Source organism: Chelonia mydas, chromosome 2, assembly GCF_015237465.2.
Source record: "Chelonia mydas isolate rCheMyd1 chromosome 2, rCheMyd1.pri.v2, whole genome shotgun sequence".
Classification (NCBI taxonomy): domain Eukaryota; kingdom Metazoa; phylum Chordata; order Testudines; family Cheloniidae; genus Chelonia; species Chelonia mydas.
This window is the reverse complement of record NC_057850.1, coordinates 206,415,610-206,439,811: the sequence shown is the minus strand read 5'-3', so window position 1 is coordinate 206,439,811 and position 24,202 is coordinate 206,415,610. Positions and strand designations below refer to the sequence as shown.

Below are 24,202 nucleotides of genomic sequence, written 5' to 3'. Positions count from 1 at the left end.
TGCCAAAATATTCTACACAATGTTGGGAAAAAGGATTTATAGGTCATCATTGTTTTGCTCAAAAGTCAACCAGGAAACCCCCATATGCATTTTAAATACCATGCTAGTTTCTACATATTAAAAAGAGATGAGATCCAAAGCTGCATAACGAATATTACAAGCCTAGAAAAAAATTGAAAGGAGAAGTGACCCAAGAGGAATTATTCAGAATTACAGCTGTGATGCTCTCAGAGGAGCAAATAAGGTTCAGAAACTTACATTTTTGCCCTCACTTATACCTGTAAAACCTCATTAACTGCACTGGAGCTGCATGCATTTAACCAAGAGCAGAATTAGTCCTTGGGTCAAAAGACTATGAAAGCTGTGGTCAAGAAAGTACTATTTTTTTTATGATTACCCTCACAAGTTCAATGCCGTGCTTGAGGGTCAAGTACTGCTTTTTTAATGGCTCTGTAACCTGGTATGAGGAGGAAGATGTCTCAGTATGAAACCCTTTATCATTAACCCTTTGTATGGCATGTGCATGGTACACAGGCCTCAGAGAGCAAGTCAATCAAAATATGCAACTGCCATGTGAATATGTTTTGTATGTCGTCCATACATTGTCGTCCAGACAATGAAAGGGTTAAATGGATACCAGGTTAAAAAACACTTGAGAGCCACAAAACCTGATCCCTCATTTAGCCTGGAGGGATGTTTCTGGGTATTTCTCAGACATGAAGGATGGCAAACTCTTCTGTATTTATAGTGGCACAGTTCCCAGCCTTTATACTATACACTTCCTCCTCCTCACAGCCCCTGAGTTACTCAGATCTTTATTTCTCAGAATGACAGTCTTGAAGTGATACATAACACCAGTCTTTAGCTGAGACATATGCATTTCCAGCACACCCTCTCATTTTATGGGAAATGTCGGGCTCTTGATAATGAGCCTCAGTGAGCTCCAATGAAAAGAGAGCCTCATTATATCCCTAATAACAAAACAGTCAATTGTTCATCTCTAGATGAGAGCATTATTTTCACTCTGACTCCTCAGTTCAAATACCAAGATTTCACAGCACAAGACAGCCATGGTTCCTTATAAACCAATACTTCTCATTCACTTTAAAGGAAGCTTATTAGGGCTCAGATGACTTCTGAATCATTCTAATTATTTTCTTTCATCAATTTACTTTATAACTGTTCTAATGCAAAATATTTTATAACTGAGTGATTTATAGTGTAATAAACTTAATTGCATGTGTTCACAGTTACTATTCTTGCAAAACAAGATTTTTTTTATTATTGTTTTTTGAGGAACATAATAAATAATACTTGGTTGTTACAAGCTATTTATTTCAGTATCATTAGCAATAAGTATCCCCTTGGCTAATTTAGTTAACAGCTCAGCAACTTGATGTTAGATGGGGTGGGATCTGAGTTACTACAGAAAATTCTTTCCTGGCTGGTGAATCTTGCCCATATGCTCAGGGTTTAGCTGATCGCCATATTTGGGGTAGGGAAGGAATTTTCCTCCAGGACAGATTGGAAGAGGCCCTGAAGGTTTTTCGCCTTCCTCTGTAGCATGGGGCATGGGTCACTTGCCAGAGGATTCTCTGCTCCTTGAAGTCCTTAAACCATGATTTGAGGACTTCAATAGCTCAGACATAGGTGAGAGGTTTATTGCAGGAGTGGGTGGGTGAGATTCTGTGGCCTGCGTTGCGCTGGAGGTCGGACTAGATGATCATAATGGTCCCTTCTGACCTTAGTATCTATGAATCTATAACCATTATATTCTCCAGAAGGTTTTCGGGGGCGGGGGGTGGAGGGGTGGTCTCATTAATATGTGTGTGCATAAAGTTAGCCACATTGATAACCCTGCAGACTAAAGTCCATTTTATATGCACAAGAACAGGCTGTGAAAGCTTCCTCCCAATTCACTATTAACATGACTCAGCTTTGGTTTGGGGATGACCAGCTATGTACCTGTAGTTCACTCTCCCTGGCCATTCTTTCCTTGGCTTTGCCAATGAGGCTGTCAACATAATGGCTAATTAGTACCCGTCATCACTGTGGTTATGGTAATTCACTACAGGGAACTGGAGAGGAGCTACAAGGATGTCAGGCACCACTAAAAGGAAGAACAAGTCAATGGAAGTTGGACACCTAACTCCCATTTATGATGTGGAAAATATTTCAGAAGGCGGTGACAGAATTTAGGGTCAAATTAATCCCTGGTGTAACTCTACTAAAGTCAATGAGATTACACCAATAAGGTTGACCCATAAGCAATAACCTTTGGCTGCTTGGACAGTGCATCTCATAGTGAGTTTAAACAAAGTACCCATGAATTGTTGTTGGCCAAGTGTAGTATTTAATTGGGGTATTTTTCTTCTACACCAATGGAACAGGATTTGACATGACTCATTACTAACAACGTTAAAAGAAAAGGAGTACTTGTGGCACCTTAGAGACTAACAGACATCATCTTCCTTTCCAAAAATTGGTTAGTCTCTAAGGTGCCACAAGTACTCCTTTTCTTTTTGCGGATACAGACTAACACGGCTGCTACTCTGAATACTAACAACGTTGTACACATACTCCTAATGGCAGCATGTTTCAGACTTCACTATACTTAATTGGAGGCGAAAGTGCATTATCACTGATGTAAAGGCAGAGAGACATCTAACAAGTTATTTGTGTTTCCAATAAGAACAAATAATAAAAATAGTATGCCACAATTCTTTAAACTTTCACTTAACACTATTTTAAATTATATGTCAAACATCTGTCAAAAGTATACAGATATGTGGAACGGTCTTCCAGATGTGCAAATGTTTGTCAAAGGACAGAACACAAGGCAGTTATCACTGAAGTGGGTCAAGGGGAGGTCTTAAAAGTTACATAAACCTATCAAAGCTCCTTAATAGGCTGGAGGATATAAAATAAAGCCTGAGACCTGGGTCAATATAACTTTATCTGCCAAATGAATGGTGTGCTTCTTCACAAGATATGACGCCCATTCAGTCAAGCTGGGAATTCAAATGAGTAGATTGGAAATTACATTTAAAATAATATTTATTGAAATATAGTTCAGGTTGCTAGTACATTTAATATGGAGCATGTCTCACATGTTAACAGAGGGCTCAATTGTGCTGCTAAGGCACAGCTCCATCTTGAACCATACTATCCCTGAAGAAGTTATGTGAGGAGTTCTACTTCCAGAAAGCAAATGCCTCTCAGAACTCCTCAGCCAACTGCTATACTCTCTTATGTGGGGAAACATACTTCCCTTGCTACACCAGTCCCCTTCTGTAGCCCTGTGGGAGAGGTGTTTGGGCCACACCCTCATCCCAGCCCACCTTCTTATGGTTAGACAAGCCAGCAAAACCCAGGGCTGAATCTAGTCGATAAGTTCTGGTCACATCAATATGAATTTTTAACCATCAATACCATTTTCTGCAAAGGATTTTCTACTATGAAAGCTTCCAGCCAGATCTGTCATTTCTCCAGACTGTTCATGTATTTGCTGTAATGAAACTAGCCACTGTCAATTGTTTTCTTAAGATTCACTGCAGTGTCTCTTTCTTTGGAGGCTACTTTTATAGATTTTCAAGTTGGACAGTAAAAGTAGTTTTCATATACCATACATGCCCAGTTATTTCTTTTATTTCTGTTCCTACAGCCATTTGTTTCTAAACTGGGCCATAGCAGCAGACATGTTTTGAGGGAGTTCTTATTTAATCCTTTAACATTACATATGGTAACTCAGACCAGGTTTGTCAACAGATCAACGAAAGTTCATGAACCTTTCCAGTGACTCTTGCCCAGTTTATGGGTTTGCCTCGAAATCATGTGAAATTACAAATTCCACTTGGTTTTCATTCAAACCCAGGTGATATGCAATGTATTCAAACCAGAAAAACAAAGTGAAATTCAGCAGGAGTAATGGGGTTATCGCTTTGCAGACCAAAACCAAGAAAGTGTTTGCACATGTCCCTGTGAAGGGAACATAAGGTTGTGCATTGTTTAGCAATGCACTTTATCAAAAGAATGATGAGAGAACCTTGCATTCCCATGAAAACCACTTTGATCTTTACCCCCAGATTGAGTTATCTAGTGCACAGATACTATAACAATGTGGCTTCAATCAGAAATGTCTACACAGCTCTTTCGAAAGAGTTCAGTCCCCATATAAGCTTGTAAATGAAGCAGCCAGACTTTTAGAAATGCTCAGCGTCCAGCAGCTCTAATCATTTTCAGTGCTTAAAAGCATATTCACAATACCCCTTTTCAGTAAGGTATAATATTTTCCCACTGAGAACCTAATTGAAATCAACCAGTCAGACATTACAAGGACCTAGACATTCTCCTACTGATAGGTTGAGAACCCCCACTCATATATATTTATATTTACCTTTCTCCACCCACAACCTCATATTTGCCCTACTTTTCATTCTGTGACTCCACATTGTGCCACTTTCAAACAGTCTGGCACAGATGCAACCCAGAATCTTTTGTATGGTTCCTGTGTCACTTCTAAGGAGCCACTGCAAGGATCGGCAGAGCAGTTTAATAAGGTGTTTTTGGTATCTGAGCAGGACTGGTTGTAGTGTCTGAGCAAAGAAAAGAAAGCAGGCTCATAAACCAAGGCGACTGCTGGCTGCTTTCTTGGGAGGCTGGTAGGTCAGCGTGCTGTAGCTGAAAGTCTCTGATATGGCATATAGGGAATGTACTTCTTTTGGGCTATGTAAGAGCGTTTTAAACTAATTAACCTGATGCACAGATGACAAGCATTCAGTGTCCTTGACAAATTGGTGAATTACTGAAGAAATAAAAGTGATGATTACAAACAGTGGCCATTGATAAGCCAACACTTACCACGCAGTGGTACCAGTACTTGAGATACAAGAAATAACTGGATTACTTCAGAACCCACTGGATGCTCTGAATAAGATAAATGCTGTTATTTTTAAAATAACAACCTCTGTGCTGAATGGTGATAATAAAGTACTGCAAAACTTCATTTTACACTTTAGTGGATAGTTAGTTTTTGAACTAAACTACTGGGGGCAGGGGTCATTGATGTTATTTATTCACTGCAGTAAAAAAACTCAGCTCAGATTATTCATATGAGTTCTAATGACAGCCTGTTTTCATTCTATGTTACATCTGTGTTGACTGAGGCACCAAGGGGTCAAGTGACTTCAATCGCGGCTTTCCCATAAAGGCAGAGCCAGCAGTTACCTATAGTAGCAAAACATAAAGCAGAAGAATATTTGGTGACTTTCAAGCATGTAAATAACTGCAGGCTGGAAGGAGATGACATTTTTCCAGGCTGCCCAGAGCAGCAAAATCCTCAGAGAAGGTGCTCTGTGATTGGCCTAAGATCATTAACTCTCAGCCAGCATTAGAACTAAACTTTTCCTGGTTTCCTAGACCTTTGTTTTAATCAATTGTTATCCAGAAGGATTATACCTGCACACATGTAATACTCACTGGGCCTGAACTTGCTCCCACTGATATCAATGAGATCATTTCAATCAGTTTAAATAGGAGCATGAGGGAGTTCTGTCACCTCTCTGAAAATGTAAAAACTAATCAAACACACTGTACGTAATGGGCTAATATCACACAATGGAGTTTAATGGGATACAACTAAGGGCCTTTTCTCTCCTTGAACAATGGTCGCCATGACAAAGTCAACATTTGCCAGCCTTTACTACAAAGCAGTATCTAAGATAAATAAAATTACTTCCCATCCTAGATACAGGTGTAATCTGCAGCACCTCAGCTTGTGTGGTAACATTTGGCCAATGTTGCTTAAACTATATGCTTAGTTTTTGGGTCAAGGGGTGACTGGTCTCTGAAAAGATGAAGGGAGTTACTAGTAGAGGTGTGAAAACCCTCAAGGAGTCCAGGTCACACAAAATCTTGCTGCCTTTCCTGTTGGCCTGGTTTTTGCAATAAATTTGAAGCTGTATCTTAAGAAATGATTTGCATCCACACAAACTCTCATGGTCAGAAAATTTCTGAAGAAATGTTTTTTTCATCCTAATATGCTGTTTTGTCACAAACAAAATATTTTGCAGAGTCATCACGATATTGACAGGAGCACTAGGATGCTCTGGTCACTTCTGACCAAAGCCAGAGAAAGAAAGACCTGAATTGAAAACCTGACATTTTTTTTTTTTTTTTTTTTTATCAGAAACCTGATGTTTCAACTCAATTCTGTTTTTAAATGTTGCAGTGGTTTTGGGTTTGTTCCAAAGTGGAATGACAACAAATTTCCAAACTTGTCATGAAATGGCGTTTTGTCCCCAGCCAGCTCTATGCCCATGCTCATGGCATGGTTTCTTGTATACTCATAACTTGTTTGACCTGGAAATGGGCCTAGAAGCCCTTTTGTGGATTCTCATGTGTAAAAATACCAAGGCACTTCATACTAACTATCAGGGCCATATACATTCTCCTGAGGTCAAAAACCAGACGCGTGGCAACCCTAATCTCCTCTCATTTACACCTGTGCAACTTCACTTTCAAAAGAGTTCCAATGGTTTTACATTGGCCCTTACTGCACATTGTGTTTGAGCCTCAGCCTGGCAGTAATATTCTAACCCTCAGCATTACGCAAGAGAAAGCTCAGATGTCAGTGAAAGAAACTTCCCCTTTTAAAACAGAGACAATGATTGCAATTTATTAAATGGCAATAATACTTAGAAAATTCCCATTGTTGGGGGGAATTACAGAAGTGTGCATAGGCCTTGTCACAAGAATAGTACCTCTGAGCTGGACAGTTAAACATAGGTCAGGACAGAGCAAAGTAGCTCTTTTAAGCAGTGCATGAGAAAGGAAGTGAATGTAACATTCCCCGAAATATATAACACTACCTTGCTGACTGATGTATGATGGTATTGTTACTAAAACTAAGGCAAAGAACAACTTTTTGACAAAACATGCTTGACCCAGCCGGCTTGACTAGGGGAAGTGTCTCTTTTACAGCTGTTGCCTATGGACCACAAGAGTATTGGTTCAGCAGCATGTTCTGTGATAATACGCAGAAAGCGAAGGCAAATTGGGAGAGACATTGAATGTCACTGCCTTTCTAAGCCGAGAGATGTCGGTAACTCATTTGATAGCACATGAAAGAGTGATGGATTACAGAAAAGAAAGGAGATTTTTAGAACAACTGGAAGCCTCTACAGTCATAGAGTCTCTAAGGAGATCTTCAGCATTGTCATAAGGAATATGTGTTAACTGTACATTAAAATAATCTTCTGAGATATTTTCCGTTGTGCCATTTTCCCTTACACACCATAACAGAGTTCTCTTGCTCTTTCTGCTAATTAAATGTTCTGCTTACAGACAGAACTAACAGCTTGAACCAGATGTTTGCAGCAGGAAGTATTCTGAGGAGGAGCTGAGGTAAAGCTATGATTTTCATTAAAATTCATTGTAGTTCATCCATTATAGGTCTGTTACATTGGTAAAAATTCTATTCAGATATTACATAGAACATTATGATGTTTAAGTCAGCATGTAAAAAAGTATTCTCTTAGACGCCTTGGAGATAAGCATTTTAGAAATGCCTAGACACAGATATTTTATCATATAATGTCTATATACGCATGCTAGCACACAGAGGTTTGGGCACTATGAATAAACAGTTGAACTCCATCTCCTCCTAAATTAACAACTGATTTTTTTTAATTGTCAATGGAATTTGGAAAGGAAATCCCCCCTTTGATTTGCAGTAATGTCTCAGACTTGACCTACAGCATGACTTCCAATATCATAAGGTATTGCACTAACAATCTCCATACAGGCAAGATGCAGACAAGCAGAGGGTTTTATTCCTTGGTTGGTTGGTTGGTGTTTTGCTGATTTTACCAAAATTGTATTTAGAAGGATAAATTTCATGAGTAGAACAATGTATTTCTAATCTCTGGACATACCTGTTTCTCAGATGGGATGAAAGTAAGATCTCTTTAATTCTACGAACCTCCCAGGAAAGCCTTCTCTTCGAAGTACTGATAAATTGGAACAATCTGCTCATTGGTGAATGGAGGTTCTGTTCACAGTTGCTGCTCTTGCAAAACATGCTGTGTATCTAGGCATCACTGAAGGAGTTAAAAATACATTCAGACATTCAAAATCAGGAGTGTATTGGTTTCAGGTCTGTTTAAATCCCACTATATGGCTACATTTAACAGCACCATGGGACAGTAAAATCTGAATATCAGCTTATATCTGCTGTTCTCCTTTCCATTAAATATATATATTTAAAAAGGCAATTTGGAAACATACAACAGATGGGAGAGCCAGGAGAGACATGGAGTTCCAATTGCAGTAAAATGAACCATATGTCTAATTAAATATATATGTTTTCTATTGATCTTCTCACTAAATTGTTGAAAACAGACACCTGTCTTCATCTAATCAGCAGTTAGCTATAGCTAACTATAATCTGCCATTCTGCATAATACCGCTTTTTCTCACCTGTTGTTCATCTTAACCCTTTGTAGGTAACAATTTTGGGTTTTGCTACAGGTGTGTGCTAACCTGGATAATTGCATGTGAATTTTAGTGCTTCTCCGTATGTCGAGTGTAATAATCTTCACTTAGTAGAAAATCATAGGTAGGTTTTTAAAGAGTGATTAGTGATGTGGGGTGCCTCAGGTTTATAGTGTCTCAAATTGGTCACCTAAAGCGGTGGGTGCTATGTGCTTTATGAAAATCAGGACTCTTTAAGCTACACAAGGTTGAACAACCAAAAAGGGAAACTGCCTGCGGATGGCTGATTGTAAATCTGTTTCTCATGTACTTCTTGATGGGGAGTATTTGTACGTAGCTACAGCCCAGACGCCATGCAGAGTTAGAAGAGTAACAAATATTTTTCAATTTTAGTTTTAATACTGTACCCATAAAGCAGTCAACCTCACAGACTATGTTTCTGGTTCTTTTAACAAACGGCATGCCTACAAATTGCTAATGTCAGCTTGAATGGACATTAATCTAAGAAAAATGCCAACCCAAATCACTGCATAATATTTTAGACATAGAAATAAATGTTTCCTGTAATAAAGAATGAGTTATTAACATTTTTGAGGAATGCAGAAAAAAGTGGCCATTGAAATCATGTAGTGCATTTTAGTTCTTGAATGAATTTAGCATCACAAATTATGTCTTAGTAATATTGTAATAAGCTAAAGCAAAGACAGTTCATCATCAACATTACTAACTTTTAAAACACTATTCTGCATTGACCGGTGTAATATATAGGCTCTTTGTTCCAGCATTTCCCTTAGTCAGCTTTGAATGTATTTTACTTTTGACTGGTCACAGTCATTGAAGACATATGGAAAAAATAAGCAGAAGAAACAACTTCAATGTAAAAAGCTGCTCTTTAAACTCTGTCAGGGAGGGTTGTTGTGTTTTTTTGGTATTTTTGTGAGAATAACTCTGCCAGATAACATCCCCAAAATAATTTCTCTATCATTGGACCATGAAATATGTATACAGTATTTTAACACTATATTTTCAAAGGGTTAATGCATTGTATTGGTTCTGGGTAGGTATACCAGGCGTATATTGACACATAGTGTCAGATGTGTTTCTACCTATTTTTAACTATTCCCAAACACAAAACTTAGTTGACGTGAAGTTAAGGTTGAAAGTCTAGTTCAGTAAACTAAGGGTAAACATCCTTACCAGAAAATTGCAAATGAACAAAAAGCAACCATTAAAAGTCAGGAAATTTACAAGAAATCAAAGCATTTGCAGTTAAGGCACTCAACTTATCTTACAGGTTTCAGAGTAGCAGTCGTGTTAGTCTGTATTCGCAAAAAGAAAAGGAGTACTTGTGGCACCTTAGCGAGACTAACAAATTTATTTGAGCATAAGCTTTCACTGAATGCATCCGATGAAGTGAGCTGTAGCTCACGAAACTTATGCTCAAATAAATTTGTTAGTCTCTAAGGTGCCACAAGTACTCCTTTTCTTTTAACTTATCTTACGAAATCAGAGTGGCTTCTGAATGATTCACAAACGGGACAAAGGTATAAGTTTTTAACTAATATTATTCACAATAAATTATTTGATCATTTGCTCATATTTCTTCTCTCTCTCTCTCTCTCTCACACACACACACACACGCACATATGCATTCAGGTGTGTGCTAACTTGATTTTGATCTCATACTGGTGTAATTCTATTGACTCCAGTTGAAGTACTCATAGCTTACAGGTATAGATCAGAATCAGGCTCAGTGCAAATAAAAGTTAGAGAAACCAAAGTCTGGGAGTGTTCAGAGCCATGGTTTATAGCTATAAAGACCACCTACAAAATTTAAATCTGTATCCAAACATTCATGTGCTTCAGAGGGTGTTCAGATCCTTATCTTTGGTTTGTGCCCACCTGTGATTAATGCATTTAAAAAACCTGCATCAGTATTACTGAACAAATAAACAAAAGCCCAAAGCAGGTTATCCCCTCCACTGCACATGATCATTTCCCAATCAAAATTCTCAAAACCATTTCATCTCACCTTTTGCTGCATAAGGGACCAATTCTGCCATCCTAATTGATATTCAGTGGTTCCCTAGTCTGCAGGTAGATGCACTGATTTAATTAGGAATGCTCATGGAGTAAAGTCCTGGTCAATGTGAATGAGGGTGGCAAAAAAGGACCCTAACTAGTTAGTACTCTGTTGTGTCTGGATTCCTAATATTAGTTAACTCCTAGTCACTCCTGATATGTCTTTCTAGTTGTCAGTGAATGTGAATCTCCGGTAGATGCTTTGCAGCTCTACTTATTACAAAGTGGAATTTGGACAAGCTATGGTACTAAATTTTATACCTCAGAGAAAGACTTTGGGCTAAAATGTGCCCTCACTTATTTCATATGCAACTGTTATAAAAAAAATAGTTACATCCAAGTGTCTGATTTTTTTAGGAATATTTTCCAAGATACGTGCGCTCTTTCTCACTCTTGCTCTCTCCCTCTGCAAAATTTGCAGACTGACATTCCCAAAATGGAGACAGCTCTGACTACCTTGTCACCAAATCCCAAGGAAGACTGCCTCCACCCCTCCTCAAAAATAAAAAAAGACAGCTGCTCTTTTCAGTAGTGCCATTCATTGGACATGCTCAGTAGTGCCATTTGCTGATCAAAATGCAGACTATATAATATTACAATAAAATAAACAGAGAAAAGTATCTACACTTACTGCTGATTTTAAAGAAAACCTTTTACAAACTAGAAAATAAGCCACTATAAGGAAGCCCTCCCCAATCCTTCTCACAAGCAATAAATGTTAAAGCTGCAAATCCATTAAAGTTTATTACACCACAAGACTTCGATAATTGTCCTCTTGCCTCCTGGTGGAGCAAAATATTATTTGTTGAACTACTGCTAGGTAGCAACATGAGAAAAGCAATGACATGAGCAAAGTTTTAGGAGCCAAGAGAGTTCAGTTAAACAGAGTGGACATCTTTCTCAGGTCTCTATGAAAAGTCTTAGGTACATCTAACATGCTATTTCATCATCACCATCTTAACACCATTCATGTAGCTAGATGTAAACACTTGTTACAGTAAAACAACAGATTTTTTCTGGTACTTTATACTGGCTTACTTTTTGACATCTCTGAATCAACCATGTTTATAGATGGGATGAATAATGAATGGCTTCTCAATTCAATGATAACATCATTGCTACTTAAATTGAGAACCATAATAATATTTTATAGCTCCCTAGCAATTAATTTTTCTACCTAATTTAGGACAGGCACATTGGGTATTTTTTTTAATCTTTAGTTTCTAGTTTGTGCAGTGACAGTAGAGGACAGTTCACCAGTGTCACCAGAACAAGAATAGGATGTATGTCTTTGCCGATACATAGAACTGTATCAGTAGCTCAGTATATAGCAGCGTCACAAGTAGTTTACATCATTATTCAGAGTAGAAAATGTATTAATGTTAATGTGAGTTAATGTATGTATGTATCCTTATGTCCAGTGGGATTACGGTGTAGTTACCACAGTGTGCAGTAATTGGCAATCGCGATAACTCTTTACCACGTTGCACTGGGTTAGCCAGGAAGCAAAGCATAGTTAGCAGTAGCCCCATCAGTTCATGCTTGCTGTAATGTCCATTGGCTTTTTGTAATGGTAAGAGCCGGAGTTGAAAGTTTGCAAGGAACAGAAATTCTCTGGGTCTCAATAGGCGCAAAAGGGAAAATGGAAAGGGCATGTACATCCTGGAAGGCTTAATTTGCACAATCATCATTTGTGTAATGTAGTTACAAAACATGATTCAAATTCCATTAATTAGACTTCGTTTCTTAATTCTGTTCTTCGGAATTATGTTATATTGATAAACGTAACTGGATTTATGAAACAGCATCCAAAGATATGCTATGAGGAAAGTGGATCAGCCTGATCTGATATTCATACGTCTCAGCTTGCATAGCTGAGCTTAAGGTGGATAAATCAGGGAACAAAAGAACAAAAGGGAGAATTGTACTTGGGACAGCATTCTGTATGGGAAATTCAAGACACTGTTTCAGCTCAGAGTTTTGTTTTGTGTTTTCACCCCAATCAAGTAGTGTGTGAGAGCCAGAGAGCTGAAATTAGTGATAGCGAGAAAGCTAAACACAGTTAGGGATTTGAGGTAGGTGTGTTGCACAAAGGAGGGAGGTGTCATGAGTGAAAGACAAAGGGAGCATGTGTGGAAAAGTGTAGCAAACAAAAGAGCCATTGGAAAAATCAGAGCTGAAGTATACAATAGGTAAGGGAAGACCAACACAGAACCTTGAAGTTGAGAACACAAAGTTTGAATTAGATAATAAATGAGACAGGGAGCCAGTAAAGGGAGTCAAGGAGATGGGAAACGTAGTTGAAGCAGCAGAAAAGCAAGATGATTTCAACTGCAATCAGTCATGCTGCAAGGAGGAGAGAAGGAAAGGAGAAGGTACAGTATAGTTTTCTGTGCAAAGTCCCCTGTGAATGACCTGAGATCTTTCATATATTTTAAGGTCAGAAGGGACCATTGTGATCATCTAGTCTGTCCTCCGGAATAATACATAATTCTCTCAGTATCTTATAACTTTTGGATGAGCTGTAGCAGATCATTTAAGCCTAGTCTACACAGAGTGTTTACTGCACATTGAGTTGTAACTCCCTGGCTCATAAACATTAAATAAGCCACAGTGATAGTGTACACATGGACAGCTGTTTTCGGTTTCAATCTGTATCACTGCATACTTACAACAGAGACATTCTGCAGAGTAAGTCCACAGCATTCTGATGGGTATCCCATGGTCCCTAGCTTGGCTGCTGAGTTGTATACATTCTGGGACTTTCTTGCTGTGTATTGTGGGATACATAGCAGAAGCCAGGCAGAAGCATAGCACAAGCTGTGCAGTTTCTACAGAGTTACTATGCTACTCTGAAACCTATGCTTTAAGTGTTTGCTTCGTGTGTATGTAGGCCATTACAATGAGCACAAACTGAAGTTAGCACATAGTGACCCCCTGTGATGGGTTGGTCACAGTCCCCCCCACCCCCGCGAGTGCCACCTGATGTGCTGGGACTACCTCTACGCCTGTTTTCCCTGGCAGCTTAGGACTTCAGTGCCCTGCCTGCTTGTACCAGACATGCTAGCCTGCTACAAACACAGACCCAGGTCTGAACCACACGCCCCAAAAGCTGCAGGCTTAACTGAAAACAGCCTAAGAAGTGCTCCTGTCTCCTGCACTCAGATACCCAACTCCCAAAGGGGTCCAAACCCCAAACAAATCCATTTTACTCTGTATAAAACTTATACAGGGTAAACTCATATGTTGTTCACCCTCTATAACACTGATAGAGAGATATGCACAGCTGTTTGCTCCCCCAGGTATTAATACTTGCTCTGGGTTAATTAATAAGTAAAAAGTGATTTTATTAAATATAAAAAGTAGGATTTAAGTGGTTCCAAGTAATGACAGACAGAACAAAGTGAATTACCAAGCAAAATAAAATAAAACACACAAGTCTAAGCCTAATACAGTAAGAAACTAAATGCAGGTAAATCTCACCCTCCTGTAGTTACTGTCCTTTGTTCCAGTTTCTTTCAGGCATGTCTTTAGGATGGAGAGGCTATCTCTTAAGACAGCTGAAGACCAAATGGAGGGGTTTCCTCAGGCCTTATATTGTGGGTGGAATCCCCTTGTGTTTTCCTATGCAGCATCACAGCTACACGACGGAGTTTTGAGTCACATGGGCAAGTCATATGTCCATGCATGACTCAGTCCTTTACAGGTCGATGCCATGACTTACATGTTAGTTTGAACATTCCCAGGAAAGCTCAGATGTGGATCGGCGTCTCTCAAAGTCCATTGTCAGCTTAAGTTTTTCTTGATTGGGCACTTACTGAGAATAGTCTTTTCTCAAGAAGCTGACCAAATGCTTCACTGAGGCTACTTAAAGTCAAACAAGTAGATAGCCAATATTCATAACTTTGAATACAAAAATGCTACACACCTACAGACAGCATAATTATAACCGGCAAACTACAACTTTTCCATAAATACCCCACTTGGCTTCTGCTGTACAAGACCAGGTGCAACAATGATCTATACTGTCACAGTTCCTGTCAATAACATCACACCCCCATGTAGAAAAGCCCCCAGAATGAAATCCAGACTTGATTTAAAGACTGCAAGGGATGGAGATTTTGCCATATCTGTAGATGAAATATGCCAGAGGTCAATGGTTGTGCTAATACCTGCACTGTTAAAAATTGACACCACGTTTCTAGTCGGAAATGGTCTAGCTTTAACTTCCAGCCATTGATTTGTTAATCTTTTGTGTGTTAAATTAAAGAGTACTTTACTATCAGAAAACTTCTCCATCTGTAGATCTTATAGACCAAGTAACTTAAAGTTTTCTTGGATGAACTAAATAGATTGATCAGCTAGAGTCTATCAGACTGGATTTTCCAGACATCAGATGAATTCTGTAGCTCTTTTCTGAACTCTGCAATTTTTCACATCCTTTTTAATATGTGGACACCAGAAATGGATATAGTATACTTTCCACTCAACATTTCCTGATGTATATATCTACGGACTAGTGACGGGGTGGACTAGGCCCTGGGCCCCCTTGCTGGAGGCGTTTTGGCTCTACCACTCCCCACCCCAGACTAGGGAAGTAGAGAGGTCCTCCAAGCTGCCTGGAGTGGCTGTGTGGAAAGCAGCCAGTCTGGGCCCAGCAGGTCAGTATAAGAAGAGCTGCAGGGCCTGAGCAAGTTCAGTTCCTTGCTAGAGGAGAATGGATAGTGCTCCAGGCTGGTTGCTGGGACTCCATGAGGACAAGGCCCTGAGGTAAGGGTGAAGAATGTTCAGGAGCCACAGGGAAGTGGCCCAGGGAATTATAGCAGCAACACAGTTTATTTAAAGGGACATTGCAGCTGGCTCCTATCTATAGGGTCCCTGGCTGGGAGCTGGAGTAGATGGTGGGCCTGGGGCTTCCACCACCAGCCACTGGGAAGTGGCCTGGACTTTGAGGCACCCCAGAAGGGGAACTGAACTGTATTGGCCCAGCTGAAGAGGTGAGGCCAGAAAGGCACTGAGAGGGTAAAGACACTGCCTCCAGGGAAGGAGCCCTAGGGCAATGCTCTATTCTGGAGCAGGGACAAACTGAGAGGGGCCTCTCACGGTGCCCTCTAATTTCTCTGTCTCACAGACAGACTGTGTCTGGCTTGACCGGAGGGCTGAGTCACCAAAGACCACCACAAACAGAGAGTGCAGGCACATGCACCCAGCCAGGGGGTGCTTGCAAGAGAGGAGTGTGACCCTGTTACAGGACTGCATTTACTCTCTTACCCACAGCATTACAGCTGGAGCTCATATTCAGCTGGTTATTGATCATGGTCTGCAAGTCCTTCTCAAAGTCATGGCTTTCCAGCATATAGTCCCCCATTCTGTAAGTGTGACCTACATTCTTTGTTCCAGCTCCTAGATGCCCCTGTATGTGGCTGTATGAAAATGTATGTTGTTTAGATGAGCCCAGCTTCTTTGTGATATTTCCTTGTGGATCATGGGTTTGTCAGGTCATGTAAACTCCACTGGGAGGCAAATCTCACGTCCCTGAATGTATCGCTCTATAATGTAAACTCATTGAATTTTCTGAGTAGTGTTAGCCTTCCTGCAGCTTGAGCCATCTCTGTGATCACATGGTTTTTACCTACGTGTGGTCTCAGCAGTTCCATATAGAGAGGTGCATTCAGGATCTTCTTACACAGGTATGCTAGACATGCATGTAAACCAACACATTTTTAGGATAATTGCCTATCAGAGTGATACTTCTGTGCAGTGGTCCTGAGCCTATGGAATACCCCACAACATGAAGGGGATGGCTGGCAAAATTAAAACTCGTTCGTCAATATGAACTTTGATTCACAGTCTATGCAGCTGTTTGTCCAAACCCTGCTCACCTAAAGCTACCCTAATACTGCAGCAGAGTTTTTGCATGGCTCATGGGAAGGAGATTAAAATTCTAACCCTAACATAGTTCACACTGGCTGCTGGTTAAGTAAGAGAAACCTTTTGGCTGCTCTAACTTCCACTGGTCATCAGACAAGTGCAGAGTCAACCAAGGACTGGAGAAATACAAAGGTATCTTAAAGTCACCTTTACACCAGCCTCCACTTGAGAGCTGAAATGAGTATTCATTGGCAACAGCCACTAAGTAATCTACATAAGTGTCTCAAGATTAAATCATTTAAACCAATTCAAACACAAACAAAGGGTCTGCCCTCATCTATGATTCTATGAAAGTTGAATGATATTGTATATTAATATGTTTATGTGGGATATGGCTTGTGTGTCTGATAACAGCCAGTCCTCAGACTCCAGAGTGGCTAGATGTAATATATTTGCAAAGATCTACTAGCTGAAAATATTCAGGAAGAATGTGAAATATTAATGGTTGACTTGAATTACATATTTCATTTTATGTTGGATTTCCTATTATTGTAAGGTACCATACATTTGGGTTTCTAGCAGCCTTTGTTCTTTCCCAAACAAAATCTAATAAATGGAGGCAGCTAGTAACAACAGATACACTGGAGTTTCCTACTTCTCCATTGTTTTCTGAGAACAAAACATTTCAGATCAACTGCTGGTAGTTAAGCTCAGCTGTTGCCATTTATTATTGCTTGCATACCCCACCTCCCCTTCTCCTTCATTGCCAATTTTTGTGGAGAATGGGGAGTGGGGGTAGGCACAGAGAGAGGAGGAGAAGGGAACAATCACATTGCAGCAGTTCTGGATGCCAGATGTCCTGGTCTCAGCTCCAAGCTAGCCCAATATCCTGAAAGCACAGTTAACATATTGTACTATATGAGGTGAGAAATAAAACTGGGGAACTCAGCTGAACCTAGCAGCAAAAGCTTCTGCTGTGATGAGCCCGGTGGTTTCTTTAAATTATTCCCCACACTGTCAAATACCACTTTACAAGGTAAAGGCAATTGGTTTTGACACTAGCCTTTGTATTTTAAAATTCAAAGAACCACACTGAACAATGGTTTCAAAACATGCATTGTAATATTTAGTCATAAGAAGTGTGTTCCTTTCCTGTGACGGTTCATCTGTGTGAATTCTTGTTTGCAAGAATATTTGTGGAAAGAGAAGGTGTCCTGATTATGTATTCACAGAAGCGTTCATACCGGAGGTAGATAGTGGCTTTGTAGATTTGGGAGCCATCCAATCAAGGAACAGTGGATAATTCACAGTCAGAACCCAGGGTTAAATTTGCTGAGTCAATTGTTTGCTAATAATTCACCCAGTTCTTACCCCTTTCTTTACATATATCGCTAGTCGGGCTAGGGTTACGTGCAAACACAAATGTCAGGAACCAGGAGTGCCAAAAGAAGCAGAAAAAACTATCCTTAGAACTGTAGCTTTAAATTCTATTTTAATTAGCACAAGGAAGCAAGAACAGAACTACCATGGATAAATACCCGAGGCCTTGGATTTTGACTGAGTACAATAGGGTCCTGAGGGTGTAGAAGTAACCACAGACCGGCTTGGCTGCCTCTCTGTGAGCTGGCAGAAGAATTACTGCCTTAGCATTGCAGCTTTATGACTTTGGCTGTGTCCTGGGATAGGACTTTTTCCATAAGTGTCAGTCTGACTGTATGTATGTCTGGTTACATTATAAGTTCATAGGGGCAGGGAATCGCTTTATTATTAATTTGTATTGTTAGTGTTTAGAACCTTTAATCAATGGTCAGGGCCTCATAGCAGGCACAAACTTCAAAATTAAAAAAAAGGGGAGATTGTGAGTCCCACAAGAATTCTATGGTGGGAACTAGCTACATGGCAGACAGCATGCAAGAGCTGCACAAAACAGACCACGAATAATAAAATGAACAGTTTGCCTGCCAAGCATCTCACACACAACTGCCACTATCTAAATAATAATGTCCTGTAGTAAGTAGAACATTGACCCTAGAGCCAACCTGTCTTATAGCACTTGTTCTCCGCCTGTGGTGCACAGTTTAGTTTCCTGAGGACGGAAATGTTTTGGTCTAACTAAAGACTTTGAGCTTCATATAGGAATATATGGGTGAAATGTAATGGCCCATGCTAGACAGGAAGTCAGACTAGATAATGATGGCCCCCTCTGGCCTAAAACTCTGAAATTATGGAGAAAGTCTAGGGACACTGTACCAGACACATAACTTTGGTGTCTGAAGAAAGCTGGGCTAAGCCACACTGACCAATGGTGACGAGCCACAGTACTGAGGCACCCCTGAGAGTAATCTGTATGGAGTTTTATGCTGTTTCTTTACATTTTATTGTAGCTATAGACACATTTTTCCCCCAGCTACTAGTATGCAAAGGCAGTTGCATCAAGTTTATTATAGAGTCCTTGTCACAGGGTGGCTGGCCCAGTGATTGAAATAGAATCAGTGCCCCTGTGCCTGAGGAGCAGCTCCCAGTTGAGCCAATTAAAGGGGTGGGGCTGCAGCTGGGCTATAAATGGTCAGCAGGAGTTCAGTGAGGGTAGAGCAAGAGGTACTGCAGACTAAAGCTGCAGGGAGAGAGGGTCTCTGGCAATGGTTCCTGAAGAGGGGAGTTGTGCGTGGATAAGAAGATCCAGCTGAAAATTTTGTTCCCCTTGGGAGAAGGCAAGTCAGGCCTTGCATCTTCTCCAGCTGTTCAGACAGCAGAAAGGGATAGCACCTCAGGAGGAAGGGCTGGGCCCAGATCAAGGTGGGGTGGAATATTTGTTTTTGGAACTTCATATTAATAAAGAAGCCAGACCCCCAAGAAGGGCTGTGAGTGGATGAGCAAGATTGTATAGAGTTTTTTGTTTAGGAGCCCCAAAGAAGGGGGAAACAGAGGCAAGGCCCTGTGGAGGCACTCCTGTCCATGAAGGGGTGGTCGGGTGGCAGTCCTCCACGCCAACTCCTAATGTAATTGTGTTCATTGGCATGTTATTAGCTTTCATTAGGCTATGAACAAAATCCTAATAGAGGGGTGAAAAGAGCAAGGGTCAAAAATTTGTGTATAGAAACCAAACAGAGTAGTACAGCTTTTTTTAACCTGAAAAATGATGTCCTTGAAGCTGGGAATGGGTAACAGGGGACAGATCACTTGGTAATTGTCTGTTCTGTTCATTCCCTCTGGGGTATCTGGCAGTGGCCATTGTTGGAAGACCGGATACTGAGCTGGATGGACCTTTAGTCAACCTAGTATGGCCATTGGCTTTTTTTTAAGGAACCTCAGGAATTTAATATTTTACAGAGCCATTTACCATCCTTGGAAATGGATTGTCCACTCTGACAAAGATCTTTCATTGTTATCACATTTTCATCCTTGGTCTAAAATTCTCCTATATGAGACCACATCAGGCTGCTGTTCCTTGCAATGCTAGGATTTATTTGAAGAGTGTGGGATGTCAGAGCACTGTCTGGAAACCTGGGTTCTGTTCCTGGCTCTGCAAGTGGCTATGTGACCTTGGACAAATCAAGTCCCCTCATTCATGTCTTTCTGCCTGTCTTTCCCCACCTGCCATTTCTTTATCTTTATATATTTAGAGCGTAAGTGCTCGGGTGCACAGACTCTCTTACACTTACAAATAGTGTGTCTGTACAATGCTGAGACCAATGGGGCCCTGACCTGTGTTGGATTCCAGGAATAACTATCATATTGCTACTACTAGACTAGTCTGTGCACAAGAGTACAGTTTACTCTGAGTTAATATAGCCCTGTATTTGTGCGGGTTTTGACTTTTGTTTTATAGTGGGACCGTGAGGAGTACACAGTTTAACTTTAATGAGTTTAATTAAGAAAACTATTTTCAATATATGGGCTCAAAGAGAATTTTATGCATGCAATCTGTCAAGATTATTCCTCTATCATTTTCCAAAGACAGTATTGAACACTTTTATTTCTCTCCATAGGTCTCTGCCTTTTCATTGTAGGCTAAAAATGGCATGCTATGGAGTAGCTGTGCTCAAAACATCAAAGTTTATGGAAAACTAGGATATCTTTTTCAGACATTTTAAGGCCAACAGGGTCCATTATGATTATTTAGTCTGACCTCTTGCATAACAAAGGTCCCAGAACCTCACCCAGTAATTCCAGCATCAACCACATAACTTCTGTTTGAGCTCCTGTGATATGTAACGCAAGCACTGGGTCTGCCAACTGATGTATGAGACTAAGTTGACAACCAATTAGCAGAGCTCTTAGTTCTCACAATTGATTTAGGAGCTTGCTTCATTACATCTGCTCATTACTGTAGAATTTGTCTGTTTTGTTGAGATAGTCTGTCTACCAGGTGAGCAGAAAAGCTGTGTATTTCTCTTTTCCATATCCATTTGGATAATATCAAAGTCCTATGATGACCACCTCTATGCTCCCTGTTTAGCATATAATTCTAACAAAGCTTAACTTTTATGTGGGGGTAAGTTAACAGAGACAAATACTTTGACAGTGATAGTGCTGTTAATCAACCTGCCATGCCACAGAATCAAAGTAACTCGCTAATGCCAGAAAAGGCAGGCTGCAACCTGGTTACCTACTTTTCATCTTTGAAGAAGAAACAAATGTTGCATTCTGCCAGATGAACAGATGCCCCAAAAGTTTGTCTGCCTTCAACATACCTTTACTGGATGAGTTTCTCAATAGAGCATAAATAAATGCATGTGAGTCAAACTGCAGCAACCACCATCATCCTTTTAGATGTTAAAACCTGAAATTTGTTTAGGATTCTATGGCATTACAAACCCAAACACTAAAGTCCATTTCTAGGCATGGAAGTTTAACACTTAATGCATTAATACATGGCAATTTTTTTATTAGTTATACTGTATCCTGTCCCCTAAAATTCCAAAGATTCTATGCTAAATCCATTACACCCTTGTTCAAAGACCGTTTAAGAATGGTATTAGAGATTATCTATACTACCTTGTCTTGTGATCTTGTCAGCTCACATATATTAAGCAGTCTTTGGCAGGGCCTATACTGTTACTTATTATTTGAATTATCATAGCGCCTAGGAGGGGCCAGGACCCCATTGTGCAAGGTGCTGTACAAACTCAGACCAAAAAGAGGATCTGCCCCCCCCCCAAGGGTTTATCTTCTAAACAGAAGGACAGACACAGGGTGGGGAAGAGGTCTATCACAGAAGCAGAATGAACAATGTGGTGGTGGCAGCAAACTTCTTGGTAGTTCCATGATTATTTTCCCCCTACTCCAAGGGAAAGGGATATTGAAGGGAAGCAGGGTGAGTGTAGAGTGAGGGGGGCAAGTGTAGAGTGTCGCTGAGATGAAGGGGCTGTGAGGGAGGGGGAGGATTGGATCAAACAGTCAGCATATGGCAAAGAAAGCCCAATCAAAACTAGGGCATCTGTGTGCAACTGTAACAAAGATAGATAGATGGTTGGAAGGAAGTGGCATTGGTGTTGAGGATTTGAGCAAAGTGACACCTACTAATGCTTTGCATCTGTTCCCCAGCATGATGTTGGGGATATTGTACTGGGAATCGGAATTTACCCCATTTTGCCAGTCTAAAATTTCCCTTGTTTCAAGTGGATGTGACTGTCTTAAACTGCACTGTGTTTACAGTGTGCTGTTAAACAATTGATGTTTTCTCTTGTGTTGCTATGGTGAAGGGAGTAGCCACCTACAGTTTATATATGTCCCTAAAGGTGACATAGGGTGCATCATATGAGTTGCTTGGGGGGGGGGGTTCCTCGACCTCTGCTCCACTCCACCCCCTCCCCCAAGCATTCGCCACCCTCACTTCTGCATGCTGCTAAGCAGCTAAGCGACAGCAGACGGGAGGTGCTGGGCGGGAAGGGGAAAAGCTGATTGGCAGGGCCACCAGCAGGTGGGAGACTCAAGAGGGATGGGGAGGTGCTGATCCATGGAGTTGTCAGTAGGTGCTGAGCACCACTTTTTTTTTCCATAGGCACAGAGTCGGTGCCTATGAAAGATGCTATGTAGAAATGTAAGATCATTGCAATTCTTTCTTGAAGGCTATAATGTGGTGCTTCTCAGCAGTATGACACAGGGAAGTGGACTCTGAATTGGTGGGGAAGGAACAGTGCTCACATAACTGTTGATCTTATTGTATCTTAACAATCAGGATTCACTACTAGTTCATTTCTGCTCCAATAGCTGATTTTTTTAGGTAACTGCTAATGGTTGTATGTCATAATTGATATTATACAAGGAACTGATAAAGAAATTCTGAAAAGGGAAGGTAAGTGGGTCCTTTCTGTGCTGCAATTTTAAGTATCACCTAGAGAACCTGGAAAAAATGTTGGACATGCATGAGGAGAATGGAAATAAAGAAACTAGAAACCATTTGCTCGGCAAAGATGTTTTCCAGAGATTTTTGTTGAGGGAAGTGAAGAATCCAACAGAGCGCTTTTGCTTTATCTTTGAATGCTGCTTGCCAGATTCTGATCTCTGTTACACTACTGCAGGATACACTAGTAGGGGCTTGAGCAGTAGAGGAATGTTCAGCGGGGGAACTAGTTAGCATGAATGTAGTAGAAAGTAGCTGCATTCCAATAAACAGACTTAATCCATTGCCATTTGTTGTTACTCAATTGGACACCATAATTACAGTAACACTGACTTGAAGGTCTTGTTTCACTTGTAGTCAAACAGCCCGACCGAGGCAATTATTCACAACTGCCTTCCATTAGCATGGGGAAACCTGAATACTGTAGGCTTGTGTAGTCCACAAAAAATCAGGTGTTTACAGGTTTGAAGAACTGTAAAGTCCCCTTCTCTATCCTGTTCTTCTCCCCAGTGCCCCCTTTCCTTCCCACCAGCCTTTTTCTTCCCCCAGTTCTATTTTGTTCCTTCTCTAAAATCCCTGATCTTTTACTAAACAGTAACAAATTTTCACACTCAAAACTATAATCCTGAGCACCTTTATCCTTCCCTTTCTAGGAGCAGTCCTTATGCTCTAAGGAATCAACTGGGGCCAAGCAATGTCTGTCTTGCATACACATGCAAGACCCACCCACAGTCCAGTGCAAGTATCATAAGGTACAGGAAGAAACCATGGTGAGTTATGCCAAATTCTTCCTCATTTCTTCAGACACGTACATATCACTTTACCTGTTTTCTTCTAAACTTGGCAATCACACCATGCTAATTATTTCACATTGTCGTTTACTACACTTTCATTGCAGGTGGAGATTAAAGGTAAGATCATCTGTCAAGATTCCAGGTTTTTTTAAAAGAATTGGAGTCAGGACGGGAAGTTTCTCTACAATTGTATTGTCATGGAATAGACCAAAGAGCAAGTCCCAGATTTCCACAATAAAAGTCTCTTGGAATGCATAGCTAATTTCCTGCAGACATGATTTTTAGGCTTTTTATGTAGTGTTGCAATAAATCTTTCCCAAATCTGTCCAAATAACTTTCAAGCCTAGTTAATGTTTTTCTCCTTTTCCTGCTGTACTAGGCTCCCCTCATTGAGTAAGGACATCAAGGTAAAGCCACAGTCAAGCTTTGGTCTCACTCTGTTTAAATTTTTTTATTTTCCAAATGCTACACAAGATAAAATACAGTCCACGTAGTGGAAAAACTCAATAGAATTCAGGGTACTGAATTTGTCAGAGGAGATGACAAAGATGGCATACTTGGCAATGGGCTATAGCAGTGAGCCCCAAATAACCAGAGTTTATTGGAAGCACTGTAG

General features: G+C 40.4%; 1 long non-coding RNA gene across 2 annotated transcripts; it reads left to right on the top strand.

Moving 5' to 3' along the window:
• Positions 1-15,287: 15,287 nt before the first annotated feature.
• Positions 15,288-23,806, top strand: LOC122464715. 2 transcript variants are annotated; one of them, XR_006289008.1, is made up of 3 exons: positions 15,288-15,345; positions 15,853-15,946; positions 23,446-23,496. It is a non-coding gene; the product is annotated as an uncharacterized LOC122464715 (long non-coding RNA). The 2 variants fall into 2 exon arrangements; XR_006289007.1 differs by lacking the exon at positions 15,853-15,946 and adding an exon at positions 23,691-23,806 and having other exon boundaries at positions 15,294-15,345; positions 23,446-23,562.
• The last annotated feature ends 396 nt before the right edge of the window (positions 23,807-24,202 follow it).